The sequence below is a fragment of the Schistocerca nitens genome, chromosome 6 (assembly GCF_023898315.1).
Source record: "Schistocerca nitens isolate TAMUIC-IGC-003100 chromosome 6, iqSchNite1.1, whole genome shotgun sequence".
Taxonomy (NCBI): domain Eukaryota; kingdom Metazoa; phylum Arthropoda; class Insecta; order Orthoptera; family Acrididae; genus Schistocerca; species Schistocerca nitens.
The window spans coordinates 559,868,697-559,889,382 of record NC_064619.1 but is presented as its reverse complement, the minus strand read 5'-3'; positions in this window follow the sequence as shown (position 1 = coordinate 559,889,382).

The following is a 20,686-nucleotide window of genomic DNA, read 5'->3' as shown; positions in this document are numbered from 1 at the left end:
GTTGATGGACTGCTTCCAGTGTTTGGGTCTGGCCTATCTGAAGTGTAGCAGGGCATAAAATCATTGTCAATATTTTAGTTGAAGGGATTGATACCAGTGACCTTGAATCCACTGGTTATGTGATTGGTCGTAATTTCCTAGGGGACCAAGCTGCTGAGGTCATCGATCCTTAGGCTTACACAGTACTTAATCTAACTTAAACTAACTTACGCTAAGGACAACACACACACCCATGCCCGAAGGAGGAGTGGAACCTCCATCGGGGGGAGCCACCCGAACCGTGGCAAGATGCTCCCCTAGACCGCGCGGCTACTCCGCGCGGCACTGGTTATGTTATTGGGAGTTTGCAGCATTTGCAAGTTCTATTCGCACTATAGACGGGATGACGTAAATGGTCATATGCCGTTTATTATTGGTAACCCATGTGTCACATGCTGAGTTCACGAACTTTTTAAAAAGGTCCGTAAATACTTCTGTCAAAAGGTTGTAACTTATGGCTACAATGCGCCGGAAAAAATAGAAATATGATGCCATTATCAAGAACTTAAAGAGTCCAGATGTGAACCGTGGTTATCAATCAAAAACAAGCAAGGGAGTTCTTTTGAGCAGCAAGCGTGTAGTACAAAATGTTTCATATATTTTGCAAAGTTTGTCTCCGTCATCCATTCCGAAAAATGAGCCGCTCCATCACACCCAATCGGGCCGTCACTGATAAAATGAGGCTTGAAGTTGATCTTTGGGAAGATGAAAAATGGAGGCATACTATTACCCAAGCACTAACTGCAAAAGCGATCGTAACAAATGATTCTCTCTCAGCCGATATCACTCGCCCTATTTGGCGAAAACCTCATCGAGCGACTACACGATCAGGATGCTGGACGGTAGTTACTCTAGTTTCGTCAATGTCCCAGATGTTCTCAGAGTTCATTTCCAATCTTTTTAAAACGATGTCGAGATGATAAAAAAAAACAGTTCTACATTACGCTTGTTCAAACTGGTGCACCGGGCCAAACTAGTTGCGTGAGGGGTCCGAATGGAGAGCTGGGGACGCCTTTTCAAGAATCCTGTGAACAAATCGCTTCCCGCCATTTCGGTCTCGGTCCATGTTTGAGTATTTTATTGTTACAGGCAACAGCATATCTATACGCAAACCGCGTGACTTCTTTCGGGGAAAGACCATAATACATGTCACTTGCCGTCAGGAGGTATTGTTAAAGTATATCTACTTGTTCGGAATTAAATATCTGAAAATAAACAACTCTAGCTAAGTTACGCATAGAGGCACAGTTTTTCTTTTAACGTGTGTGTGTGTGTGTGTGTGTGTGTGTGTGTGTAAGAGAGAGAGAGAGAGAGAGAGAGAGAGAGAGAGAGATGAATTAGTACAGTGCAAATTACGACATAGAGATTGACACAATGACAATGACAGGGCTAGAGAAAAAACATTAGAAATTGAAAAATAGCTTTGCAAATATAAATAATTTTAATTAACAATATCTCATACCGTAATTTATGCGAAGGCTTCTTTTCGGCATTAAGTATTTGTAGGACTCCTCCAGGCTGAGGGTTTTGGTCCAGTGGCATGGATTGAGATTTAGTTTCAGTTTCCTGAGTTTCAATTTACTGTGTAGGCTGACAAGGGGTCTGTTTGTAGTTAGCACAGTACCTCCCCATAGCTTTTCTCGGAATCCGAGATTCCTCGCTAACAGCCCTCAGAGACCTTTCCTTTTTTCCATCAAAAACTGCTTTTAGCATCGTATCTTCAGAAATCATCGCTGTTTCACATTTTCTTTTATAATTTCTGCCCATTTTTATGTTCCTACAGATGAAATGTTTAAACCCAGATGTACTAAAAACAAGGAAGTGAACCAGATTCTGACTACTCACATCGCTATTTAAGATTATAACAAAATTTACAGGTTAGTGTTTTCTTTTAAAACGCTTTTTATCACGTGAATATGACGATCTTTTCACCTATGATATGTATCAAAATATGTTTAACTTCGAAAATTATGTTGATAATTTAATAAACTCGCCAAATTATAAATATTATTATCATTAAAAATAAACTTTTCATCGAGTTTAAAGAAAATGTATAGGACGGGGCAGGTTGGCCCGGATGAACATCGTGTTCCAGATGACCGTCGTGCCCCATCGCCTGTGAGCCGACCTGCTCTCATCGCCATGTTTACAACAAATTCGTTACAAAACCCACTGAAGCAATTTAGATTGTATGCAATATAGAAGTAATACCTAAACTGCGACCTTTAATTATACTACTCACCTGTTGCGCCTAAAGTAAGCAAAAGTTAAATAACACACGTCTAATTGGCGAGTAGAATTTTACTGAAATTTTACTGAAACACGCACAAAAACAATTAATCACTACAACTTGTTCAAATCTGCAGTGATTTACCACCAGAAGGAGGCTCCTGCTCAGACAGCATTTTGGTCTGAAGATGACCACAGTCGTGGACGAAACCGGTTACTAGAATAAATAAATTTGCGATCAAGACTGATTTTAATAGTAACTATTAGTAAATCCATAAGGGATTGTGAAGTGATTGTGAAGAAAAAAAATCGCATCAAATCAGAAGAAAAAAACCACTCGTGTGTTTCAAAGTGCTACGAGCAGCCCTGCTAACACATTCTGCGCAGGGAGTTAAAAAGAATGGATTACAATGGTCGAACAGTTCCTCGTAAGCTACCCATTTCAGTAGCCACTGCTAAGCGACGATTGACGCGGTGTAAAGGGCGCCCGCGACTGGACAGTAGATAACTTGAAACGAGTGATGGATCGCTCTATCCTCTATAGCAGTGATGGAAGGGTTTTGGTTTGAGAAATGCCTGGAAAATGTTACCTGCCAACAGTGAAATATGGAGAAAGTGGATTTACGGTATGAGGGTGTTTTTAGTGGTTAAGGTGGGTTCCCCTTATTGTGCTTTAGGAAATGCTAAATGCGGAGGAATGTGAACATATTTCACAGAACTATGTACTGCGTACAGTAGAGCGGAGACGATCATTGTCGGCTTAGGCCATGGCGATTCTTGCTCGAATTTCGTTTGTGCAGTGCGCACCTTTTGTAAACAAGCTTCCCAGTACTTAAACTGCATCACATTCTCCAGTTCTTCACCGTCGACAGTTATCTTCAAAGGAATGCCCAGTTACGATATACGCATCACTTTTGATTTCTCGATGTTGATTTCCATACCATATTTCCTTCCGGAGTCCACCATCCGGTTCATCATGTGTTGCAGTTGTCTTTGATTTTTGGCGAGCGCTACCAGGTCGTCTGCATACCTGTTGGTGTCGATGAGTCGTCCTCCTATCCTGAAGTTTCCGCATCCTATCAAAGCTTCTCTCGCCAGCCATTCTCCATACAGATTGAAAAGGCTTCGCGACAGACAGTATCATTGCCTGACTCCACTTCCTATCTCCACGGTGTTTGTTTTTCCAGAGTTTAGTCGCACCTTCACCCTTTGTCCCAGGTACAAGTCGAGGATTAGTCTCCGGTCTCTCCAGTTGATTCCTGCCTCCTTGAGGATGTTCATCAGTTTTTTTTTTCCATTTGACGCTGTCGAAAGATTCCTAGCCGGCTTCCGTGGCCGAGTGGTTCTAGGCGCTACAGTGTGGAACAGCGCGACCGCTACGGTCGCAGGTTCGAATCCTGCCTCGGGCATGGATGTGTGTGATGTCCTTAGGATAGTTAGGTTTAAGTAGTTCTAAGTTCTAGGGGACTGATGACCGCATAGTGCTCAGAGCCATTTGAACCATTTGAAAGACTCCTACCAGTCTATAAAACAAGAAGAAACTTCTTCGTTAACAGCCAAAGCTCTCTCTGACAAAATCTTCACCATGCCAATGGCATTTCTGGTTCCTTTTCCTTTCCTAAACCCAAACTGGACGTCTCCCATTACTTCTTCAATTCTACGTTCCAGCCGTCTTTTCAGTATTCTTGATATGATCTTCGCCACGTGTAAGATCAGATTAACTGTTCTGTAATCACTACATTCCTTGGCTTTTTGTTTCTTCTCAAGAGCAACCATTGTGACGCCCAAAAAGTCCTTAGGCCATTCTTCAGTTTCGTAGAATCTTTTGATGAGTTGCGTCATTGCTATCAAAACTCCACTTCTGATTTCCTTCAGCAATTCCACTGCTGTCTCGTCGTCTCCTGTAGCTTCCCTCCTGCTCATGTCCTTTATCGCCTTCTCTGCTTACCTTCTCAGTATGCTGGGCCCTTTCTCGACTTCGTCAGTTGCCTCTTCTGTCTCTATTTCGATGTCTTGCGGACGATGTTCCTTGTGGTAGAGTTCCTTTACGTATTCTTCCCATATTTTCAGCGGCGCCGCCTATCAGGAACCATTCGTCCTTTAGAGTATTCTATTCCAAAGCTCCTTACTCCTTGGTTCTCGGTCCCTCCCAACTCCTTCGTTTTCTAGTACATGAGGTCGCATCTTCTTCTTCTTTGTGATTCCTCTATTTCTTCGCACATTTCTTTCATGTACTTTTCCTTGACTTTGTCTGTTCCTCTTCTGAGGGTGTTGTTAAGTCTTTTGTATTCTCCTTCGTTAACATTTTTACACTGCTCCTACATCTTATTACTGATTCAGCGTTTCCTCGCTCTCTTTGCTTCCATCGCAACATCTCTCATTAAGATATTCCACAAAACCACTTCCATGTTTAGCCACTGCACTTACGCACTTGAATTTTCACCTCTCACATTGCTAAATTGTTGCTTACTGTACCATTGTTCTCTCTCAGCTTTTCCAGGCCCCATCATCTCTTCCTGCTTCTTCCACACTGTCGGATCATCTTCAACCTTTACTGACATCTGCAACCAAAACATTGAGATTCGAGTCGATGTCGGCAGCTGGCATAGACTTGGCATCTTTCACGCTGCCCCTAAACGTCTGTTCGACGAGTATGTAATCTGATATCTGTGAATGTCTCTTGGGATCTCCCATGTGTACAATTTATTCTTCATTTTCTTGAACAAAGTATTCATCAACACAAATTTGTTTCGCTGACAGGATTTGTCGTTTCTTCTTCCCACAATGTTTGCATCCCTACTTTGACCTACCACATTATTCCAGTCGTCCATGATTATTGTGTTTATTCTTACTTTATCTTCAGAGAGGATGATGCCTTCTATTTCATTGTATATTTTCTCCAATTCTTCGTTATCATGGTCTGACGTTGGCGTGTAGACTTCAGCTACCAGAATGTCCACTGATTCTGCACGTATTTTCACAAACATTGAAAGATCACTTTGGAACACCACTTTAGTCACACTTTCAACTGTTTGATTTCCCTTCAGTATTGCTACACCAACTTTTTCCATCGGAATAAAACATTGTGTAGTTACCTGACACTATTTCACTATCATCTGCCCACCTCACGTCACTTAAACCGATTGTGATCCCTTCACATTGTAAAAGATCCGAGCAGATGTAATTTCGATGTACTGCTCATGCGCTGCCTGCGATATGCAAGGTCTCTGACCAGAGAGCAGTGTTGTATGCAGTAGGAACTGTGTAGCTGTAGCAGTAAGTTGTTGCTAGTCTGGAGTCTGCTCTGGTCTGGTCTGTTGTATCGTGTTGGCTGGCCCGGTAGTGGTGCAGCGAAGCCGGAGCCTGAGTATTATTGTATAAGGTAAAAAGCAGCCTCGCGCATATGTAGTAATGTTATCTCAAGTCGCATGTAAATGTTTTAAAAATCTCGTAATAATAATCTTCCTCATAAAAAGTAACTTTTAACAACCATTCATTTCAATTTAAAGAATTTACTAATTTGTCCCATCCATGATCATCCCGATTGTTGCAAAAAAAAAAAAAAAAAAAAAAAAAAATCAGTTGCTTCCTTTCATAAACGAGAGATATATCGGCCAGCATTGCACTGAGCTGTGCCGGAAAAATTTATTGTAAGAGCAGATATATCCGGCGACAACATTGAGGTAAGAATTTTTCCTTTTTTTATTCAGAATGATGTTTCAGGGCCATGACGCAGCACTGCTGTCGTCCAAAATTTACCGGGTTAAATTCACAGTGAATTATTGAAAAGTCATAAGTGAGCGACAGTTTCATTGAGAGGTTAGTTACATTGTATTATTACCAGGTTACTGATTTTTTTTTTATTGGGACGTTACACTGAATGTGAACGACATAATTATAATTTTTACTGTTGAGAGGTTTAGGAATTTTTCTGTTTTGAGGTTACGCTAAATGTGAATGTGAATGAATTTTGAGCTTAGATTAAATCAGAAAGAATTTTGTGTGGAGGTTAATGTGAAAAGAAATTTTGTGGGGAGGTTACAAATCAGAAAGAATTTTGTGGGCAGGTTACACTGAATGACGATATTTATTTATATTAATGATTTTAAATTATTGTGGGGAGGTTACACTAAACGTGAATATTATTTATGTTAATATTTTCTGTTTTGAGGTTTCACTAAATTAGAATCACATTCATATTATTTATTTAAATTATTGTGGGGAGGCTACAACATTTGTTTATTTCTCTTCCCTGATTTTCCAGTTTTCCTGCTCTTCGAAGTGTTCTTATTTTCTATGTCCGAGTCCTGAAATAAAAATAGCCATACTTTTTTATGACATTCAGGAAATATAATGATGTAGTAGTCTTTCCATTTCCTTTCCAGGTCGCAGTATCACGGCCGAAAATCAAGATTATGATTGGTTTCACCCATGACTCTTCGATCTTCATCCATCTAAGGCATCATTTTCTCTGTGCATCAAGTCGATACGGTGTCTGCTGCTGCCTGGTACCAATCTACCCAGTTCGCCAACTGACCACCCCCTACAACGGGGCCGTTGGGTTGCAGGATTGCCTCTTCTGCCAGTTCCGCCGTACCGAGGATATTCATCTCCTCCTTCACTACCGTTGACGTCTTCACCGTTACCTTGGCGAGGGGCTCTCACGAGGACTGTCACCCGTACCAGGTGAACCAAGATTTTTTAACGATGTTTCACACCTCTCCCTTCATTTCTCAACCGGGCATGGGACCGGCTATGGCGGAGTCAAGTGGGATATAGTTCAAGCCGAAAGGGTGCTGTAAATCCGTCCTCTCATAGGATGTGAAAACCCACGTGGACCAGGAGCTGATGGCGTCACAGCGTAGAATTTCAGGTTCCACTACACTGCAGAGCGTGAAATCAAGAATCTGGCATCTCAGATTTTTGTCTCGTGAAGAGGAGACATCGTTTTACGTCACAAGCACAATAGAGGACCCGCCATATTGTTGTTGTTGTGGCCTTCAGTCCTGAGACTGGTTTGATGCAGCTCTCCATGCTACTCTATCCTGTGCAAGCTTCTTCATCTCCCAGTACCTACTGCAACCTACATCCTTTTGAATCTGCTTAGTGTATTCATCTCTCGGTCTCCCTCTACGATTTTTACCCTCCACGCTGCCCTCCAGTACTAAATTGGTGATTCCTTGATGCCTCAGAACATGTCCTACTAACCGATCCCTTCTTCTAGTCAAGTTGTGCCACAGACTTCTCTTCTCCCCAATCCTATTCAATACCTCCTCATTAGTTATGTGACCTACCCATCTAATCTTTAGCAATCTTGTGTAGCACCACATTTCGAAAGCTTCTATTCTCTTCTTATCCATACTATTTATCGTCCATGTTTCACTTCCATACATGGCTAGACTCCATACAAATACTTTCAGAAACGACTTTCTGACACTTAATCTATACTCGATGTTAACAAATTTCTCTTCTTCAGAAATGCTTTCCTTTCCACTGCCAGTCTACATTTTATATCCTCTCTACTTCGACCGTCATCAGTTATTTTGCTCCCCAAATAGCAAAACTCCTTTACTACTTTAAGTGTTTCATTTCCTAATCTAATTCCCTCAGCATCACCCGACTTAATTCGACTACATACCATTATTCTCGTTTTGCTTTTCTTGATGTTCATCTTATATCCTCCTTTCAAGACATTGTCCATTTCGTTCAACTGCTCTTCAAAGTCCTTTGCTGTCTCTGATAGAATCACAATGTCATCGGCGAACCTCAAAGTTTTTATTTCTTCCCCATGGATTTTAATACCTACTCCGAATTTTTCTTTTGTTTCCTTCACTGCTTGCTCAATATACAGAATGAATAACATCGGGGAGAGACTACAACCCTGTCTCACTCCCTTCCCAACGACTGCTTACCTTTCATGCCCCTCGACTCTTATAACTGCCATCTGGTTTCTGTACAAATTGTAAATAGCCTTTCGCTCCCTGTATTTTACCCCTGCCGCTTTCAGAATGGCGTTAAAAATCGTATTTGGTGGGTTTTCTTTCTCATAGAGTACGTGGTCCGAATATTAGCGGTTTCAAAGTATCGGCAAATTGAGGGTCTCTCGAAAAGACGTTTTTTTTCCTACGATGTATTATAATAAAAGAGCAGCAATGTACATACTGGTAGGTAAGGCTTCCTGTCGTTGATGTTTTCAGTGCTATAACTCACGTACTACGAAAGTATACCGTTTCAATGCTACGGCAAAATGAAGATTTATCAAAGGCACATCTTTTTGGTACAATTTCTATATTAAATATCAAGTAATGAAATTTGTACGGAGTGTATGCAGTAAACAGAGATAGTGTGGCAATGTCGAAGTTGGAGAGAAGCTGATTGCCTAGTGAGTTCTAAGTAGAACTCCTTCCAAATATTTTTTTCTGAATTTTTGTTTCATAAAAGATTCTGGAGCTTTTTTATTCATTTAATGGAAGTATCATCTCGGAAGTCTAAGTTATTTATTATGAATAAAGTATTTTCTCCAATTCTTGTTGTGAACGCCAACGATTGGTCTGCTTCCCAACTGGACAGAAATCTTAACGTCATGCCAACTTATGTTTGAAAGTAAACACAATTTACACACCGGAAATTATTGCTATAAAGAAACTGCCTGTAAAATACATATGCCTGTCTCTGGGTTTATGGGCTGGATCACGTTTGTATTTCGCCAGTAACAACAAAAATCTCCTCTTCCATTCCAATGAAATTACGAAACGAATATCGATCTTGAAATCTGTGTGCTGAAGTACGTTATTTCAGAGTGTTGGTGATCAATGAAACATCAAGAAGGTGGATATTGTGAATGCGCAAACTGACATTAGATGCTATATCCTAACTACATTCATGCTCATAAGTTAAGGATAATGATGATTCATGGTGAAACAACGCTCTGGTGGGCGGTTTGCGGGTTTAAATCATCTCGGGGTACGACCACGAGGTGGATTTGACCTGCGGTCGTCGCACGGTGGCGCTGGCAGCAGTCCACATACGCAGAGGTGTTTTGGTGTATGTCAGAGTACGGTGGAGCGAGTAAGTGTGCAGACGTTTTCAGGCGTGCTAACGGTGACTGTGTGTAGAAAATGGCTCAAAGAACACATATTGATGACGTTATGAAGGGTAGAATACTAGGGCGACTGGAGGCTGGTCAAACACAGCAGGTTTTAGCATGGGCCCTCGGTGCGCCACAATGTGTGATCTCAAGATTATGGCAACGATTACAGCAGACAGGAAGCTTGTCCAGGCGCTACAGTACGGGACGTCCACAGTGTACAACACCACAAGAAGACCGATTTCTCACCATCAATGCCCGCATACGGCCACGGAGTACTGCAGGTAGCCTTGCTTGGCACCTTACCGCAGACACTGGAACAGCTGTCTCCAGACACACTGTCTGCAGACGACTGAACAGACATGGTTTTTTTCGCCCAGAGACCTGCAAGGTGCATTCCACTGACCCCTGGTCACAGCAGAACCCGTAAAGCCTGGTGTCAAGAACACAGTACATGGTCATTGAACAGTGGTCCCAGGTTATGTTCACGGACGAGTCCAGGTATAGTCTGAACAGTGATTCTCGCCGGGTTTTCATTTGGCCTGAACCAGAAACCAGAAACCAGATACCAACCCCTTAATGTCCCTGTAAGGGACCTGTATGGAGGTTGCGGTTTGATGGTGTGGGGTGGGATTATGATTGCTGCACGTACACCCCTGCATGTCTCTGACAGAGGAACTATGACAGTTCAGGTATATCGGGACGTTATTTTGCACCAGTATGTCCACCTGTTCAGGGGTGCAGTGGCTCCCACCTTCCTCCTGATGGATGATAACGCACGGCGCCACCGAGCTGCGATCGTGGAGGAGCACCTTGAAACAGAAGATATCAGGCGAATGGAGTGGCATGCCTGTTCTCCAGACCTAAACCCCATCGAGCACGTCTAGGAAGTTCTCGGTCGACGTATCGCTGCACGTCTTCAAACCCCTGCGACACTTCAGGAGCTCCGACAGACACGGGTGCAAGAATGGGAGGCTATACCGCAGCAGCTCCTCGACCACCTGATCGAGAGTATGCCAACCCGTTGTGCGGCCTGTGTACGTGTGCATGGTAATCATATCCCATATTGATGTCGGGATACAGGCGCAGGAAACAGTGGCGTTTTCTAGCAAATTTGTTTCGGGACGGTTTTCTCAACTTATCACCAATACCGTGGACTTACAGATGTGTGTCGTGTGTCTTCCCTACGTGCCTATGCTATTAGCGCCAGTTGTGTGTAGTGCCAAGTTGTGTGGCACCACATTCTGCCGTTATCCTTAATTTATGAGTATGAGTGTATATCAAATTTAAAACCGAAAAGTGGGACATAAATTCGACTGAGTTAACGAATAACTTCTGCTAGTAGATTAGATCGTTGTACAGCTTTATGTAATGTTCACGTACCAGCAATTCGCTGATCAAGCTGTCGCTGAGTGATTTTTTCTGCCCTTCTTTGAGAATTGCTAAGACAGTCAGTGCAGCTGTTTTACCCGCATACGTTTTCGTATAGAAACTGTGTGGCCTGCGAGCCAAATAAAGCCGACAACGGCCGCTGGAGAGTGCTGAGAGAGAAAAAATGCCAACCAGCTCGTTCCGTGTGTCGATGGCTATCTCTCTCGTAACGTCAACGTTAGTTGCCTCGTCCCGTGCGAGGACGGCTGAATTCGTCATAACGATGCGCACTAGAGTGGAAACTAACCGTAACATTCTTTTTCAGAAGGTCAGTAACTGCCGAAGAGTGTATGAACGCGGTACACACTTGAGTCGTACCCACAATTCGCCCATGTTAAGGACATCATGAATTTTGCTTACAATACATAGCTAGAGCATCGCCACAATATTACGTAGTCGTGTAAGCGTATTGTGTTCCAAAATAGCGTGCAGACGAAGGACGTGTAAGTTACGTCTCCCTATGTTGTTCTGGTATAGCGTCGCTCCACTATGTAACACGTAAAATCGCATAGAAAGGAATGTAATGTATAAAGACGTGCCCTAATAACAAAGGTATGATTTAGTGTGATTCTAGTATCATGAAAATTACTTTAGATCCAAATCAGTATACTGTTGCTGTAGAACAATACACTAGTATCGGTTTTCCTAGAGTTGCTGTATATTCTACTGATGAAGTAATTTAATCATTGTATCGTAAAATGAAACAAAGAATTCTTGGCTCAGGTTCCTGAAGCGAATTACGGATGATGTACCTGGAAGCTACTAACGAATATTGTTCAAAAATAATTTTTCATATTGCGGCCTCTGGGAGCTCCTTTCTGTTGACCAAATAGGCTGTGCATTTGCTTTGGCCGTTCCAACTGTTGGAATATTAATAGCGAGATTATGTGGAGTATCGCGCCATTCCGTGCGAAAGGCAGTCCTTTGTGAAATTAACTTTCTGTTCGAAGTGCGAAATTCAATTACTGCTCTGAGAATAAATTGAAATGGAGGAGCGAATCAAACTGAATAGATTAACTTAGGCTTTCAAAGTGCATGGGGAACGTTGGCTGGTACAGTATTACCGTATTTCATTCGCTGTTCCTACCCAGCGAAAATTTTGTCCTTAGATAATACGGTTTCTTTTATCTTGTGCATGGACTGTGAAATTTGATGTTCAGTAGGCGCTTTCCTACCAAAACAAGATTCGCTAGTCTGACACTGGGGGGCTCTTTTAAATATCTGGAATACTATGAAAACTTGTAAAAATTGAAGTTTGCTAAGTGTCACCACTCTTGAACCGTCGCGAAGAATTATTTCAGATACCATCAAGAAGATCCACTTCGGAAATAATTATGTCTGACTTATTTCACGACCTGTAACAGCAGTTAGCATGACGTGTGGGTATTTAATATGTCTTTGAACTGCTTCTATGGAATTTGATATTTTTAACTTTGTCTAAAATAAAATGATATGCAGGGTTTTTAGGAAAAAGGAACTGTTTGTACCTCTCCTCCAACTTTTTAATTACTTGTTTATCTACATACTATGGAAACTATTATGTATAAATTGTTTTATTATTTCACCTATGAACAATTACTGTAATGTATTATTTCACATTTCTCTGATACGAACAGCTGCCAGTGCTGGTGTCCAATCATTGGATTCTTTTATAAAGTTATTACCTAAAATTATTATTTCATACATCACTGCATGGCTGTGATTTTCATTTCCTTTCATTTAAATTTCCTTTCTTCTTTTATAGTATCTGTTTTACCGAAGCGAAACAGAGATAATTTTTAAATTCCGATAAATTGAATGCAGCAATATTTCTCTTTCAAAAGCGTTTACAAAATTCACAGTTGTTCGTTCCAACCGCAAACAGCTCCATGAACGTTCTATCTTGTTTCCTTCTATTTTGTTTTCTAAATTACCCGTTTCGGACCGATCGTTACTCTCACATATATCTTCCTGTATTATTACATTTACTCTTTACATACGTTACTCCCAACACTCGATAATCTGTTTTGCTTGTTTTAAACTATCTTCCGCACAATTTTCCTCTCTATAGCTCTTACCAACGTCAACGCTGGCTGCCATAACCGATGTTCAGCAAACACATCCCTTCTTCTGCTAAGAATATTTCATATACCTCCTGTAACATATCATTTACATCTTATGACAACATACGTGTATTAACGACAACAAAAACACATTCACAAAATGCGGTGGAATTTCCATGGTACTAAAGTGACCTTGCACAGTTTTCAGGTGTACCATCAATGATATGTTATTCAGACAAAACAGATATTTCATTACAGTTAGCAAAAGTTTTCAGAGTACTTCTATATTAGATTAGCACGTTTTTGCCACACACCGAATTCTCTAAACAGGGAAATATTTAACTTTTGGTGTAGTCCCTTCCCATATTCCGATGACAGGTTATCATTCACTGTATTCTGCATCGCTTTCACTTTAGATTTGTTTGTTATTAATCAGCCTGTCTGTTCAAAGCTTTGTCATCTATGAAACCCAGCAATGACGTATGTTCCCATGCACTTTTTTTACTACTCTGAAATCTAGGACATAAGCTTTACTGCTTCTTCTATCCATATTTTAACAACAGTTGAAAGAGGCTAGAACCGTCCTTACAGTCCTCCAGAGACTACGGTACACTGAACTCTATCCTGTTGCTTCTGTCTCACTTGACAAGAGTATTAAAATGTTAATTTTCCGACACAATCACAACTATATTTCACATTACCGTTTCCAGCCCTCTCAAACGGCCATATTCAAATTTAAAATTTAAAAATTGTTGCCTATAAAAATTTTTGGCAGTCACAATCATCTTCATGTAGTACACAAACAGGGTGTCATACTTTGTAAAAAGTATACCCAGGCAGGCATTTGGAGGCATTAGAGCACTTACAAAATTAACAATAAAATTAATAAAGCAATGGTAAAATTAATTTAACAAGAGATGGGTGGGACTAGGGCTTGCAGCAATATGAACATCTTCAGAAAAATAATCTTTAATACAATCTCAAAAAAAAAAAAATGTCAAAAAAGTCAAAGAAACAACTGCTGAAATTAAAGTAGTAAGAAAAGAAAGTATTAACCACAAAAGCTGCCGAAGAAAATGCAGCATTTATGGCCAAGAATACACACATAAACGAAGCTTTTTTGCAAACAATATAACAGGAAGATCCAACCAGAAATTTCAAGACAATTTAATGAAAGAAATAGGCAGCTTAAATTTTTATTCCTAGAATGGAAAGAAAAACTTTTTAAACTAATGAATCCATGCACACCAAAGATATTTTCACAAGTTAAAATACACATCAGACCTTTTATCAATGACAAAGCGCCCTATCTACATAATTAATAGTGAACTGAACAAAAAGATGGAAGGGAAAGTTAGTTTTAAGAACTTCTTATAATATCACAAACAGTGTCACTTTTGCGCATAATGTCAATGATGTTTTTGTTTCTTTGAAAGTAGAAAATATGTACGTTAACACCCCCAATAAAGAAGATGTAGCCCTTGTTAAGCACATTCTATAAATTTATTAAAACATAACTGTATGTCGATATATTAGTCTTTAGAACTGGAGCAAGTAACTGAATTTGTGTTGAGACATAAGATTTTCATTTTCAGTAATAAGTGCTATTATAAGAAAAACAGTTTATATATAGGCGATAACTTGACAGCCATGATAGCGCGAGCACGTGAGCGCGCGTTCACACACACACACACACGCATATACACACACTCTATCTACATGCACACATCAAAAAAGTTTTGCATCACATCGGTTCCGAGAGTTCCGGAACCTGTACAGAAAATTGAAATAGATATCAACATAAACATCATTTCCGCACTTTTTATTGCTCATGAAAACCGTGCATTGCATGTTGTACCATCATACAGCGAGACCTTCGTCGGGGCACGCTATACACAAGTTCATCAAGGTACTGTTGGTCAAGATTGTCGCACTCCTCAACGGCGATTCGTCGTAGATCTCTCCGTCTCTCAGAGTCGTCATACACAGCCCTTTTCAATCTGTCCCAGGTATGTTCGATAGGTTTCATGTCTGCAGAACATCTGGCCACTCTAGCTGAGTGATGTCGTTATCCTAAAGGAAGTCATTCACAAGATGTGCACGATGGGGTCGCGAAATGTCCATGAAAACGAGTGCCTCGCCAATATGCTGCCGATATGGTTGCAAAATCGGTCGGAGGATAGCGCCTTCCATGTCCACCAGCGGCGCACCAGCAGGGAACCTCCACCTTGCTGCACTCGCTGGACAGTGTGTCTAAGGCGTTTAGCCTAACCGGGTTCCCTCCAAACACGTCTCTGACGATTGTCTGGTTGAAGGCATATGCGACACTCATCGGTGAAGAGAACATGATGCCAATCCTGTGCGGTCAATTCGGCATGTTGTTGGGCCCATCTGTGCCGCGCTGAATGGTGTCGTGGTTGCAAAGATGGACCTCGCCATGGACGTCGGAAGTGAAGTTGCGCATCATGCAGCCTATTGCGCACAGTTTGAATCGTAACACGACGTCCTGTGGTAGCACGAAAAGCGTTATTCAACATGGTGGCGTTGCTGTAAGGGTTCCTCCGAGCCATATTCCGTAGGTAGCGGTCATCCACTGTAGTAGTAGCCCTTGTGCAGCCTGAGCAAGGCATGTCATCGACAGTTCCTGTCTCTCTGTATCTGCCGGCCGCGGTGGCCGTGCGGTTAGGGCGCTTCAGTCCGGAACCGCGTGACTGCTACGGTTGCAGGTTCCAATCCTGCCTCGGGCATGGATGTGTGTGATGTCCTTAGGTTAGTTAGGTTTAAATAGTTCTAAGTTCTAGGGGACTGATAACCTCAGATGCTAAGTCCCATAGTGCTCAGAGCCATTTGTACCATTTTTTCTCTCTGTATCTCCTCCATGTCCGAACAACATCGCTTTGGTTCACTCCGACGCCTGGACACATCCCTTATTGAGAGACCTTCCTGGCAGAAAGTAACAATTCGGACGCGATCGAACCGCGGTATTGACCGTCTAGGCATGGTTTAACTACAGACGACACTAGCTGTGTACCTCCTTCCAGGTAGAATGACTGGAACTGATCGGCTGTCGGACCCCCTCCGTCTAATAGGCGCTGCTCATGCATGGTTGTTTACATCTTTTGGCGGATTGAATGACATCTCTGAACAGTCAAAGGGACTGTGTCTGTGATACAATATCCACAGTCAACGTCTACCTTCAGGATTTCTGGGAACTGGGGTGATGGAAAACTTCTTTTGATGTGTGTATATTAGAATTTTTTTCAAGATAATCAAAAGAAGCAGAACCCTATTTTTTAAGATATGTCGATAATTCAGTTACCCATCATCAATGCAAGGAATATGATATCATTCAGTTAGCAACGAAAATGATTGCCATATACCCAAAAATTAAATTTACGGCAGATTTTGAAGTACAAAAACCTATAACCTTTTTTGACATTTAGATATCAAGAAGTGAATGAGTACAAATTGTCGCTTATATCATTCCTACTGCTCATTTAATGTTGTCCTCTTTTATCATTTGCTCTAGATACATATTCATTATTCAGTGCTAAAGCATTCTGTTATATATCATTATTGCCTGTCTGATATGTAGTCTGACGAGAAGAGGGGAAATTCTGCATCTATCTTACACCTGTTTTTATCCGAGCAGTTCTGCCATGGTGTATTTTTACTGTTCTCTTTTGTTTCTTTTACATGTCGTAGGCCTATATTACACCTCTTCCTCTATAACTATACCTATTTTTCTCAGGATTTCAAACATCTAGCACCACACATGTTAGTGATGCTTCTCAGAGAATATATTTTGGAGCTGTCAACCTGCCACTATAGTTTAGCAGTTTGACGGCTCCAAAAAATTATCCCTGATAACCATATTTTAGAGAAGACAGAAGCAGTCTTTTGCTGTTCGATAATACTACTTTCAAGGATTTTTTTAAGAAGGCTTCCATATGCCATTTGAGAGAATATGGTCTTGAAGGGACTGTCAGATGACTTGAGGCGTTCAAAGTGTCACCATCAAGACGAGTGAGGCGAAAGCTACCAAAAGTGTTTAATCACGACTGAATAAGACGCTGTTACAAAAAAGTTGTACATATCCATCATGGAGGTTTAATTAACTAAGCACTAGGCCTATGATAATTGCCGTTGATATCGTGATTGCATGTACGACACTAATCCATGACTGGAAGCATATCATCTAATTAATTTTTTTTCTTTGAGATTGGACTGGACAGCTACTGAGACTTCTCAACGTTGGTTAGACACCTCAGAGATTGTCAGGGTTACAGGGCCGATCATAAGAACTGAACACATGTTAAGGAATTACTCACTGATATATAATTTGTAAGTATATATTCTAAATGTGGAAGAATAACTGAAGTGTTCAGATCTGCACATAAGTTAAGAAAGAAATTTCCACTCGGTGTCCAGTATACCACAAATATTTCAATAACATCCCAGAGCATCTGCACTCTGCAGTACATTTAGAAAGTAGTATTTTTCATGTTCTACTGGAAACTGTCGCCTAGGGCAGCACGGTAGGCCGCATTTGGATTGCACCTGCATGAGCACTGAGAAATGTTTTCCAGTTTTCCAATATATGATGGAAATTACTCACATTTCTGTTCAGAAGGACGGCAGCTATTTATTGTTAGCGGTCTGAAGTCGCAGACCTAATTCAGTAAATTGCCTCTAGTGCATCAGAATATTTAATGACGAAGTCAATAAAATTAATTGGTCAATTTATTCATTGAAATGAATTTTCATCGGAAACTCCTGATGAGTTGCCTAACTAGAGCACTATCGAATGCTGGAGACAGATTAATTTTCGTGTTCACCGTTCCATTACTGTAAGAAAGCTACAAGATAGAGAAAATCGGTATCAGTTCAGGACCATTACGTTCGAATGTCTACTGCGGACTTGCCATTGTGTATGAATACTAGTTCCTCCAGCGTCCATAGACCTGGCGGCATGAGAGAATTCCCAACTTGAACGCCAGGGGTCGAGCTGCCGACCCGGCCAGAGGTAGTAGGCGGCATGTTCACACCCATCCACAAGGAAAGATAGCTGCAGGAATCTTTTTGTCTCAGAGAAGGCACAACATGATGCTGTATCCGAGTTTGCAGAACCATGAAGAGACTCTGTCACAGTGCCATTCTGGTGCAGCTCTTTGTCGCTATCTAGAGCTGTAAGACTATCGTATCACAAATAAGCGTAGACTACGGTAGTTTTCCTAGTCCGTTAAGATTGTAACCGCGTTACCTGTATGTTAGGTGTATTGCATATCTATCAGGTGTTACCTGCTTTCGATCACTTTTGTGCGTATACAGTCAGTGACTTACTAGATGCCCCTAGGAAGCGGAAGTGGTGAACTATTTATAAACTGAGAGAGGATATACACTGATGAGCCGAAATATTGCGATCATCTGCTTAAAAGCTTGTTTGTCCGTGTTTGGAATGACATACATCACTGATTGTGCGTATCAGGTGCCAGGTGCCAGCATACGTCGCGATAGGCAGTGGTCATCGTGTTTTGGCTTATCAGTGTATAAACAGCCGCATAGCCTAAGGAACATTTTTGTTATACAGTTATCCTCGTGTCTTTCACTTAAAAATAGACAGTATTTACAGCAGAATTGAAACTGTCAATAATTAATTCAGGTTTTATTCTAAAATTGTTGATTTGTAAAATAAAAGAGATGGATGTTGTAGCATAATTTAAAAAATACATATTTACCTTATAGCGCTAGAAAACGCAGTTTCTTCAAAAAAAAGGAAAAATTAAAAAAAATACGATGACCTCGCTGTCTAGTCTCCTTCCCCAAACAACCCAACCCCCCCCCCCCCCCCCACACACACACATATGTTTGAAAAGGCTCTAAGCACTATGGGACTTAACATCTGAGGTCATCAGTCCCCTAGACTTAGAACTACGTAAACCTAACTAAGCTAAGGACATCACACAATCTATGCCCGAGGCAGGATTCGAACCTGCGACCGTAGCAGCCGCGCGGTTTCGGACTGAAGCGCCTAGAACCGCTCGGCCATAGCGACCGGCTACACACCTTTGAGTACCACAACTGGTGGGCGACTGTGTCAGCACTACGAACAAACGTCCAGTTGAGCGGCAAGGTGCTTCACTGTAATCTGTCGGTCACAGTGAATGAGTGTGTCCACTCGTTCCAACATTGCAGGAGTCACAGCACAGCAATATGCGGCCGGCCGGCACTCGGGACATGAGACTGGTTTGCACGACCTTGTTGAGATGATGATAAGACGCCTCGTTCAACTATTCACCATGCTTTTGTTCACTGCCAGGTCTTCGTATACGTTCTGCAGCCGCCTGTGAATACACGCGATGCTCCGGTTTTCTGCCGAAAGAAGCTCAATTACAGCTCTCTGCTTGGAACGCAGCTCCGTTACAGACACCATTTTGAAGGCTCAGTCACGTATCGGAGTTTCATGAAACACGAGGGCTGAATTTAGAATATTGATTGCCCCTCGTACACGTGATAGCGATAGACTCAAACAGCTGGCGTACACAAACTCCGTCCCGGCGATGGTGGGACAGGAAAGACATCCCGGCACCCTCTAGCACTAACACCGACAAATCTGAAAATTAACATGCCCAGCCCGTGAAGAAAAGGGATAAAGACTACTAAAAATGAGGTCCTGTTCATTGAAATAAAATGGTAGCTTGGCACTACTGGCCAGTGTTGTTTGGCCACCTTGTGCAGCTCTTTGTGATGACACCTCGGCAGCTTGGGCGTCGATCAAGATGAGCTGAAATGGTGAGGACAGTACTTGATGATAGTGTACTGAGTTCTTCTTGTTGAAAAATCTTGAACCCAAATGTCCACAGATTGTCCAAGCATCATCTGTGCTTTTCACTGAGGGCAGCGCAAGTGTCTCATCGTGCATGAGTGTGTGTGTACGTTTGTGTGTACGTGGGGGGGGGGGGGGCTGTATTTGTTTGTTCATGTGTGTGAGAGAAGCGTTACTTGGGTAAATATTAGTCGGCTTAACAGTAATTTGTCGAAGAATAGTGGTACATTAATTATAGAGTGGAGTGCCTCCTTCTGAACGAGGTTATAATTGTACACCATGGCTACTGTAGTGGTTGCAAGGCAACACTACCTTAGGAAATGCGGTGTCGCCGCTGCGACAGCGCGAGGTGAAGCAACGGTTAAGACACTCCACTCGAATTCGGGAGGACCTGGTATCAAATCTCTGCTCAACCTCACAGATTTAGGTCTTCCGTGGTTTCTTTACGTCGCTTAATGCAAACGTCTGGATAACACTTCCATTTTTCTTCCCGTTCTTTCCCGATCTGAGCTTGTGTTCATTTTTAGTCATTATGTTCTGTATGTGATCGTCGACGAGACGTAAGACCCCAATTTTAATTTTTACATTCCCGTTCCTCGGTTACGCTTCGGCTGGTCGTCGTATTCGCGGTTTGAGACACGTCGACCTATTTCTCTCCCAGGCTGGCTGTGCGAAGTTACTGAAGTCTCGAAACACGGCTTCAGGAGATGCTCTTCTCCGTGACGACGCTCTGAATGCTCCATAAGCGAAGCACTGATAATGAGACAGACGTCGCGCACTCGACAGGCGGTGTTTGGCAGACGGGCAGACGCGAACTTGGCCTTGTGATGACAAACACCTGTTCAAACAGGTGTGTGTGTGTGTGTGTGTGTGTGTGTGTGTGTGTGTGTGTGTGTGAATGAATGACGTGTCTATTACATTCCTACAGCGAACTGCCTATCGTACGTACAGTACAATAGCTATTTAAAGATTTAATAATAAATTTCTGCATCTATTGCGTTTTTAGAATGAGATTTTCACTCTGCAGCGGAG